This window comes from Tasmannia lanceolata, unplaced genomic scaffold (genome assembly GCF_043159265.1).
Source record: "Tasmannia lanceolata isolate RefF3 unplaced genomic scaffold, GAP_Taslan_0.1 ptg000044l, whole genome shotgun sequence".
Taxonomy (NCBI): Eukaryota; Viridiplantae; Streptophyta; class Magnoliopsida; order Canellales; family Winteraceae; genus Tasmannia; species Tasmannia lanceolata.
Genome location: NW_027518721.1, coordinates 15,950,264 through 15,961,313, shown reverse-complemented (window position 1 = coordinate 15,961,313; position 11,050 = coordinate 15,950,264). Strand labels below are relative to the sequence as shown.

The window sequence follows — 11,050 nt, the reverse complement described above, 5'->3', positions numbered from 1 at the left end:
GGGACCAAACCACAAGCAAGCGCAACACAACGACCGCCAGAGTCGTCGCGCCCCTAATCCCCATCCTGAAAGGATCAACTATACCCCGTTGAACACCACCGTGTCAAATATCCTGTACGAAATTCGAAATAAGGAGCCCATACATTGGTCCGAGAGAATGCGAAATGCAAGAAAGGGAAGAAATTCAAGTAAATACTATCACTTTCACTAAGATTATGGGCACACCACCGACAACTGTTATCATCTTAAGAATGAAATTGAAAGACTTGCGGGACTCGGTCGGATCGACCGTTACCTCTGAAAACCTCCAAGAAGCCAGCAGCGACCCAGATCCGAAGTACACCGACCAGATGAACATCAATGTTCGCACGGTCTCCAAGCAGAGGGTAGCAGACAAAGAGCCTCGGATCAAGAAGAAGCGCCCAGGATCATTGGGAATATCGATACCATTTACGGTGGTCTCGCTTCCGGTGGACCGACCGTGGAAGGATGCAACCGATGTGCGGGGCAGATCAATTCTGTGGAGACCCCCTCGAAAAAGTCAAAATCGGATTCAGTGCCTATCTGGAGACACCCCCATTTTGCCACGCTTTAAAAAGCGAAAGGTTTGTTTGGTCTGTGTCAGTCATATGCATTAGGTCAAGTGTTCTTGTATTTTAGGGTAAATTTCACCTCATTTTAAGTGTTTTGAAGTTGATTCGCAATCCTGAAAGTTTCTAGGGTTCCATTGATCTCCGGAAGATGAGAATTCGAGTTTTCAATCCAGTGAGAAAACCTGCTACTTTTAGAAACTTTAGGATTTTCCTCATTTTTATCATCCTGGGGATAATTTTGTCATTTCCAATGAATCTAAGATCACCTTAAAAGTATGCCTGAGAAGTCTCAAGTCGTTTCGTGAATTTTGGGGAACCTGCTATTTTTGGAAACTCTCAGGGTTTCTCTTATTTTCGCCCATTTTTTGCACTTCATGAGTATTTCGGTCATTCCCAGAATGATTCATTCGATCCCTGGACCATGTTTGAGAAATCTTGAGTTAATCCATGAACTTTGAAAAAAGTTACTAAATTTAGAAACTTACTTGAAGTGGAAATTTTGTGAAACAAGGGCATTTTCAGGGAATCCCAAATAATCATGTTTGATATCACCCATCAAAAGGAGCAATCTTAAAAGGTTTCTATTTTTGAAGTTTGACCACGAAGACTTTCTATTTTTAACTCCTCCTTTAAGGGCAAATTGATTTGAATGCACTTTGGTCCCTTTTCGGGTGCATACTGGTCAAATGAGAGCGTTTTGGTCCAAAATTTTGTTTTTACCAAGAGAGATGGCTCAACCATATGTAGGGGTGTCAACGGATCCACTTCGGGTCGGATCCACATATGTCACAGTCACGATCCATTCAAATTCCTTATCGGTCGGGCCGGATTCGGATTGTTCTTCGGATCTTACTTTCCACGTTATGATCACGATCCATTTTAATTCAGACCGTCCATCGGAGTGTCCTATTATGTCCCACTAAGCTAAGTAAACAATTATTTTATTTTTTTAAAGAGAGTTAGAATGGCAATCCACTATTAGTGTGTCTCTATGCATTTTCTTAAACTAAATTAAAAAAAAATTCTATGTTTAATCTATATGTAAAATAATGCTTGTAAACAATAAAAGTAATCAAACTTACATACACGAATATAATATATAACTATTATCAACGAATAAATTACCCTAAACCCCTCTCTCTTTTCCTTCGTAAAAGTATGAAATGAAATGAGTGGAATGGCATTCCCATCCGATTCATTAAGTGATAAGAGAGGTTTTTACCAAAATGCCCTTCATAGAAAGGTTAACATTAACAAACTTTGGAAGTTACTTTTGTAAAACATTTCGGATCGTGACTATCCAATGGGCATCTGTGGTGTGCCCATACACAATCCGAAATTTATCGGATCCCAGATTTGATGATCCGAAATATGCCCATGGATCCTATTCATATGTTTAGATCCCGTTCATTAACGTTCGGATTCGGACGATCCATAAGACCGTCTGGATCCATTGACACCCCTAACCGTATGTTAGGGGTGCACCATAAAGGTCACATGGGTTAGGTCCATCCATAAAATATTGAATTTAAAATAATTTTATTAATTTTTTATGAAAAAACCCAAAACCCATGTGAGAATGCCCATTGGGCAAAGCCCACATAGGAAGGGGCCCAAGTGGACCCACCCATGTGGGTCGGCCACATAAGTGGGCGCCCCACATGGGTGGCACACTTAGTTGGGCGCCCAACATGGATGAGGTGGGATGGTGTTTTGAAAAAAAGAAAAAAAGAATGAAGAGTTATAATTAGAAAGAGCTAGTATGGTCAAGTTAGTAAAATAGCCATAACTGTTTACCTACTTGTCCAAAAAAATTGTTATTATACTTGTTTTGAACGGTTCAAAAAAATTTACAACTTTCTAGTTGACGACTTTTTCTGATTCTGCCTCTAAATAGTTCAAAACTGAGCTCCAATGTTGGGCAATCCTTTTTGGACGGAAATCTTTCATATATATGTTATTTTCATTGTGTGAAAGCTTCTAGAAGAGTCTTGAAAGATCTACCTTATACAAAATAGTGTGCCTTGGTTTGCAAGTAATCACAATTAGAATTCAATAGGGCTGCAACTCGAGCCGGGTTTTACCCGACCCGACCCGAAAATAGCTTGGGTCAGGTTTAGATTTCTCGGGTTTCAGGCCAGGTCGGGTTTAAGGACCAAAAACCCGGATGAATCTCAGGTCGAGCCAGTTTTGAAGGGGCCCGGCCCTGCCCGACCCGAGTTACTTTAGTTTTTTTTTTTCCTTAAATGTTAAAACTTAAAACTCATATGTAATACAGTATATAACTATATATGAGAAAACTTAAAAGTTAAAACTCATATCCAAAAACTCGGATGAATCTCACGCACGCGTCTCTCCCCTCTTCTGTTCGTTCAAAAACCCGGGTGAATCTCACGCCTAGGGTTTCATAAATATTCCTCTCTTCTTTGATCTATTCTCAAGACTCAAATCTCAATCTCTCTCTTCCCTTCTTCTTTGATCTATTCTCAAGACTCAAATCTCACGCACGCACGCACGCGTCTCTCCCCTCCTGTCACTCACAGAAGAGGTAAATCTATCTTCCTCTCACTCCATTTTTTTAGGGTTCTATTCCCACATAAATAGTTTCAATACAAGAAATCTGTGTTATGGTTTCCCCTTCCTTATCTCTTTGATGAATAGTATTTGAATATCTCTATTTTCTGGTTTGTGGATTGAGATGTGAGAGGAAAAAAAGGAGCTTCTTAAAACCCCTAATTCTCTCACTCTCTCTAAAAACCTCAATTTTTTAGATCCATTTCATCTAATCTCCCTCTGATTTTCTTAAAACCCTAAAAAATTAGAAAACCCCCAAAATGAGGGCCGATTGACTGTGGTCTTTGATCTCTGAAGCAATAAAAGGTATGTGTGCTCATTCAGTCATTCGATCCGTTGCTAACTATTTTGACTGTCTTTGATTTTTTTATACAAATGTTTTCTATTTCAAATTGTAATAGTTATCTCTAGAGATTTGTATGCGAAAGAAAACCCTCTATAACTAATTAACTATGAGCTAAAGCATCCATTTGGGTTCAATGTTAAGAGCTATTTGATTATGGTCATGCGCGATGAAACTTCCTACTCTGCTCTGTCTGACACGAAGTTGCCTGATCTGAATTTTTCACAACTCCTTTTGATGTAGAATTAATTCAAACTATGTTTGGCTGAATTCATCAAACATATTTCCTCTGTTCACCCATGTTAATTGTATAAACTATTATATCGGTGCTTAATTATTTGTTTCCTCTTCGGCCATGTTTGCAACTGTGAAATTATTTTTCATTGAATATTAGTTTACCAAGTGATGAAAGGGGTAGGGAGAGAGTTGAGAGGGTAGGAGCTATGAGATGGTCCGAAGTGGTTGAAAAATGGGGGGGGGAACTTATTTTGACTTGAGTTTTTTTTTTCTCTGTTCTTCAGCCACTTCTCACCCTTTCTTTACTCATGCCGCCTCAATTCTCTCCCTTTCACACCCTCTTTGCCCATCTCCCACCACCGGATAAACTAAAATTCCATGGAGAAAAATATTTCATGACTTCCAAACATGGCCTAGTGTACTAGGTAATTTCTATCACCAAAATGCCAAGTGGAGACAAGCTAAGTGTTTGTATTTTGGTTAGAAGGGTAGTGTTTGTTGTTTTATATGCAATCTCTGTAGTGTTTGTTGTTCTCAATCTCCTCATTTCTCATTGCTTTTTTTCTAATTCTCCCCTGCAGGTTTGTTCAAAAGCCTCAAAAAATCTCATTGGATTAGTGATTACACCTCTTTTGAAGTGAGTCCCCTTATTGAATGATGATGGAGGATGATATTAATGAGAACTACGATATTCCGGTGAGAATTGCTTCTTATTTATTTATTATAACGATGCATTTATTTCATTCCTATAAGATTTACTTTTTATTTTATTTCCACCAAACTTAAGAAATGGTAATTTGTGGATATTTGTTTAGGTCTTGGATTCTTCTGAAAATGCTACTAATACTGTTAGCACTCCTGGGGACTCCTCGACACAAACATCTAAAAAAAGAGCATATCCAACTAAATCTGTTGTATGGAATCATTTTACCAAAGAGAAAGGACCTGATGGGATAGATGAGAGGGCTAAGTGTAATTATTGCAAGAAATTATTTGCATGCCCAAGTAGCAGTGGCACTAATAGTCTTAAACGACATTTGGATAAGACATGCATCCCTTATACCTCACGAGATAAGAGCCAGAAGTTATTGTCTTTTAAATCCGTTAGAGATGGCGATGATGTGGAGGAAGGGGCGGGTGTTATGCCTTGGATGTTTGACCAAGATCGAGCTCGAAGAGAGTTGGCTATTTTTATAATTAAGCTCGAACTTCCATTTAACATAGTTGACAAGGATGCCTTTAGAGATTTTATTATGGTTATCCAACCTCGACTCAAAGTTATATCACGCACAACTATAAGGAAAGAGTTGTTGAATATATATGGAGAGGAGAAACTTAAACTGAAAAGATTGATTGGTGTATGTCATCGGGTTTCTTTAACTGCCGACATGTGGACATCTAATCAGACTTTAGGTTATTTATGTCTTACAGCACATTTCATTGATGATAATTGGAAGTTACATAAGAAGATTCTGAATTTTTGTATGGTTCCAGCTCCACATGGGGGAGATGTTATTGCGAATGCAATTGAATTGTGCTTGATTGATTGGAATATAAGCAAGTTAAGTACCATTACCCTAGATAATGCCTCAAATAACACCGTTGCTGTTAGGACACTTGTTCCGGTTCTTTCAAGGAAAGGCATGTTACTACAAGAAGGCCGATTTTTTCACGTTCGTTGTGCTGCACATGTCATCAATCTCATAGTGCAAGATGGGCTAAATGAAATTAAAGAATCGGTTGATGTTATTCGAGAAAGTGTTAAATATGTTCGGGGTTCACAAGCAAGAAAACAGTTGTTTGAAGAATGCATTTTGCAAGAGAGGCTTTCAAGTAAGAGAGGCTTATGTATAGATGTGGCTACAAGATGGAACTCCACCTTTCTTAAGCTAGAGTCTGCATTACAGTTTGAGAGTGCCTTCACTCGCTTACAGACACGAGATGCCATCTTTGCAAGAGAAGCCCCTAGTGTTGTTGATTGGAAGAATGCTAAAGTTATTTGCCGATTATTAAAAGTCTTTTATGATGCTACAAAGCTTTTCTCTGGGCATAAATATACAACTGCAAATTTGTATTTTCATGAGGTTTTTGCGATTCAAGAACACTTGCTTGGAATGACTATACACGAAGATGTATCTATTAACCAAATGGCTACTAAGATGCAAAGTAAGTTTGATAAATATTGGAGGGAGTGCAATGTGATGCTTGCTATTGCAGTTGTCCTTGATCCTAGGTATAAGCTTAAATATTTGAGTTTTATGTACCATCTTATCTATGCTACGGATGAAGCTGAATCACAAGTTTCACTTGTTAAGTATGAGGCCTTTAAGATTTATGATGAGTATGTATCTGCCCATAGTTCAAGGCGAAGGCGAGTTTTACAGTCGGTGGAAAGATTTTCAGAGGTTGACAGTAGAACTTCTCCTCTTGGTGAGAGGAGGATTTCTAGTTTACAAAAACAACTTTTCAAGATGAGTGCTGAAAAGAATGATGTTGGGCCGGCATCAGAACTGGAACGATATTTGAAAGAAGAGAATCATGCAGATGATCCTAAATTCGACATTTTGAGCTGGTGGAAAATTAACAGCTCAAAGTATCCTATACTTTCTCAAATGGCTCTTGATATCTTGTCGATTCCGGTATCTACAGTTGCTTCAGAGTCGGCTTTCAGTACCGGTGGTAGAGTTCTTGACAAATACAGAAGTTCAATGAGTCCTGGGGTTGTGCAAGCATTGGTTTGCACTCAAGATTGGCTACGAGCTGTTAGATGTGATGGTGATAATGATGAAGAAATCGAAGTTTATCAACATGATCATGATATTGAAATCATTGAATCAGGTAATGTAACTACACATTTGCTTAGATAATTATAAATATGTTTTAAAAATTCTAATGTATTTTCTTTTCTTTTTGAAGGTCTCATTGATTCTCGACAAATTCCATAATATGATAACAATCTTGAGCTATGCCATAGATGAGGTAAACTTCATACATAAATTCTTTTAGATAATGGCTGTCTATAAATTCCTTTGGATAATACTCAACTTTTGTAATGCAAAAATTCACTCATACTTCGTGTGTTTTTTTTTATGCAGAAACCTATTGGAATTCTTTTTGGTGCAGAAAGCCCTCTATGGAAGCATTAACAATGGAATCAACTACATTAGCTTTTAAGTCTATTAGGCATATGTTGTCTTTTTGCACTTAATTTTGAGTAACTTTGTTTTTCCAATATTTTACATTTCTTTAGTTTCTGGGGACAACTTGGTTTGCAGTGGGCTGGAACAATACATTATAGTGGTTTTGAGCAACTTTGTGCTTAATATGATAATTATGTTTTGATAAGTTTCTTAATATGGCATTCAATATCATCATTGACCTTATATCAGAAATCACCTTCATGACTGGAAAGCTACTTTATATTCATTCCATTTGAGAAATTATTGCTTTACAGGTTGAAAGTGGTGATCTTATTGCCTACGGTTTGATACCAGAATTTGTGCGTGATAAGATTATTTCTTTTAGTTCAATTGTTTAAAAGGACTATACTTGATATGTGCTTTGTTAAAGTATAAAAGATTAAATAACGCCATCTCCAATAGCTTAGCTTTTGGAGTAATTGGTTGTTTCACATGGTATTTGGTTACAGTGCTCCTGAATTTGCCATGTTTGGACTTTACACTGTCAAGAGTAATGTGTACAGCTTTGGAGTAGTGATGCTAGAGTTGTTGACAGGTCGCAAACCCCTGGACAGGTAAATCCTCCATATTCTCATGATTTTGTTCTCTCTAGTGAATTACTATTATGCGTTTCCCAATCTCTATCTCTATCTCTCTCTCTCTCTATCTCTCGCTCTCTCTCTTCATTTTCTTGTGTCTCTTTCTAATTTTTGGACGTTCACTGTTTAGTTCGAGGATAAGATCTGAACAATCCCTTGTCAGATGGGCCACTCCACAGCTTCATGATATTGATGCTTTAGCAAAAATGGTTGATCCTGCACTAAATGGCATGTACCCTGCAAAATCTCTATCACGTTTTGCTGACATCATTGCCCTATACGTTCAGGTACATTCCATGACTTTTATTCCATTTCGCTGGCATGCATTGCTTTCATGATATTAGGAATATCAGTGAAATGACTTTTTTTTATGAAAGCTCATGAAATTTTAATTGTGTAAAATCTAATATTTTCTTCAAGAGAAGTTCATGCCTTATTTGCAGCTAGTGTCTTGCATTATCCTTGTAAATGAGACCAGCATATTTCAATTGACTACTGATATGGACTTATTACATCAGTTTCACGACCCCTGCTCTGTCTTGGTTTTAAATAGCCTGCGGATAAAAGGATTCTAATATGTCCAACTTTACACTAGTTTTTTGGGAGTAAAATTTTGTTTTACTCCCATTTTACGTCGAAAGAAACAGAGCCCATGTATCAAACCTATAGGATAGGACACATGGCTTATCAACAGTGAAGCCATAATAACATATATCAGCATTTAACTTTTATAGGGCCTAAGAGTAGGAATGCTATTCATACAAATAGGATAATGATCGAGAGAGCTCAATGCCTTCCCTTTTTTTGGCCGATTAAACCTTTAATGAAGCTGCATCATTTAGGTCTGTACCTGTGCAAAAGATAGGAATACATTTATGCATGGATTTCTGTTTTCACTTAGCACACTTATACACACTGGTCTAGTGGTCTGTACACACACCTAAGCATGTGTGCAGATGTGTACATGCAATAACTAGTTTGAACTATAAGTGCAAAAGTTCCAACTTGTTGAGGTAGTTCCTTGGACAGGCTCCATCTAAGAAGTAAGAACTGTGTTTACAACATCGCTTTGTAGGTTCTTGCCAAACAAGAGTTTTCCTTAAAAAATTGCGTCAACGTGAAAAAACCCGACCCGACCCGAGATTTATCATGGGTAGGGCCGGGTTTGGGTCTCGTGGGTTTTCCGGAAAAAAACCCGACCCGACTCGACCCGAGATATTTCTTGGGTTGGGTTGGGTTCTTCAAAACCCGACCCGCCCGACCCGAGTTGCAGCCCTAGAATTCAAGTTGATTTGAAAACTAAAAGGAATGAAAGATAAGGAAGAGAAATAAGAAACTAGCTAATGTGAAACTCCTCACAAAGAAAACTGCCTATTCTATGCAAACCCTAGCTTTTTCTATACAGCAAATTGATTCAACCTTGGGAAAGAGCTGGAAAAACGTCCAACTTGGTCTTCCTACTCTAAAAATTCATCCCCTTTTAGAGAGCTCTTATTCATCTTCTTCTCATATGGTGTTCTTCTCCAAAAATACATTAAATATCTTCCATTCTTCTTCTATATTTGTGATATTGGAGATCTTTGGATCAATCAACGGGATTTTCAAGCGATTATAAGGGTGCGTCAAAGCGTATACCTCGGATCTACTCACCCTAGAGACAATGAGCGCGATCAACGGTAGATTTTCTTCATCTTTGTAATATTAGATTAGAAAAGCATGTTTAAGGTTTTTATTTTCGTATATGGTCTAAACGAATGAATTTTTTATTGAAATTTCAGTATGTATTGAATTTTTTGTATTGATATTTTTTATTGAAATTTTTCAAAATCCAGATTTTTACGAAAAAAAAATAATTTTCCTCCATTAAAAATGAATTTTCCTTTGATTTTTCTTCAATATGGATTCAAATTAGGTTTCCAAAGTACGTCATGTAAATCTTTGAGTTATTTTAAAATAACTATTTTCTGAGATTAAAATAGATTAAAAAACTACTGAAAAACATAATTTTCAGCCATGGTTGGCTTATTTGATTTTTGGTTTTACTTTTCGAATGGTAACCCCGAAAAGGGTTATTTCTCTAAAAATTTTAAAAATATGTTTTCTTTACACTTTTCTAATTAAAGGTTTGTTTTGCGTGCCGTAATTCTTTTTTATACTAAACTTGATAATTTTCTGAATTTTTATTTACAAACCAGTAACATATGTTATTGGTATGTTAGAGTAAATTTTTAAGGAGTTTTTATAAAGTTTTAATATGGTTTTTGAATTTTTTTTATGATTAAAACGGGTTTGGATTTTAAGAAAATAATTAATTGTTTCCTTAAAAATTGAGTTTTTGGAGGAATATTAATTTTCAAGTTCTAAAATTTTGGTAGAAAATATTATGATTATATTAGATCATTTATGATTTTTTCATGATTTTATGATGTCAGTAATCATGTGGTTTTGGTTTTTCTTTCAAAATAGCCCGATTTTGTGAGATCATTAATTGATAGAAAATCGAGATAAAAATTCATGAAATTTTTACAGTATGCTTTATTCATGATCCTCATGTTACTGTAGAATTTTGGAATAATTTGGAATTTGGTTGCTATGGGTTGTTTTGTAATTCATACAATCTGGAATAAATATAATAAAATCGGATTCTGAAGAACATTCTCTGGTTATGAAGAATTTTCTGTAAAACTTTGAAATCTATTAGAATTTGATTGCTATAGGTTGGTTTGTAAATCAATAACTTGGACTCAAACTATTAAAATTAGAAAATTAATAGTAAATCATTATAAAAATCAATGAAATTTTTATAGTAAGCTCATTTCATAACTATCATGTTATTGTAAAAATTTGAAATTAATCGAAATGGATTTCCTATGTGTTGCTTTGTAAATTAACAATTTGGCCTGAAATTGATAAAATCATTTAAAAATCAATTTTAATTCCAAATCTCATGAAAATTTTCAGAAGATCTTAACTTTTCAGTGAGCATGTAATCCTTAAATCATTTTAACAGAAACCGTAGATGTTAGTAATTTTCTTTGTAATTTAGAGTACTATGATAGTTTAGATGCCAAGGTTGCATTCATAATCGCATCATAATTGCGATCAATCCTTGAAAATTTGAGCGTTTAAATTATATTATGGTGTTGGCTCCGAGGTTGTAGTCTACGAAAATCCTGAGAAACATGTCAGGCAATAATACACTATAACTTATATGCTAAATTGTGCAAGAATGGAAAGCATGATTCCCTTCCATGAAGACAACCTATGCACAAGAATGTGTCAGCCCTTAAAGCCTTAAGTTTTCCTTAAATTTTAGACATTAAGAACCCTTAAATAATTAAAAATCAGCAATTAAAAAAATTGAATTAATTTAACCCATATTTTTTGAACCGTTGGATAACGGCATCACTTCGTAGGGACCTTTCGAGCCGATTAGGAACACTTACGTTATGTTGTGTTCTAGGTTTCAGGGTGTCCTAGAATTAGAGAGTTCAGCCTCATCACGACCGATTGCTATTATTAACA

At 36.1% G+C, this 11,050-nt stretch overlaps 1 long non-coding RNA gene across 1 annotated transcript; it reads left to right on the top strand.

Moving 5' to 3' along the window:
* Positions 1 to 3,042: 3,042 nt before the first annotated feature.
* On the top strand, positions 3,043 to 6,968 carry LOC143863467 (uncharacterized). Its single transcript, XR_013240872.1, has 4 exons — positions 3,043 to 3,141; positions 4,329 to 4,443; positions 6,664 to 6,726; positions 6,843 to 6,968. It is a non-coding gene; the product is annotated as an uncharacterized LOC143863467 (long non-coding RNA).
* The last annotated feature ends 4,082 nt before the right edge of the window (positions 6,969 to 11,050 follow it).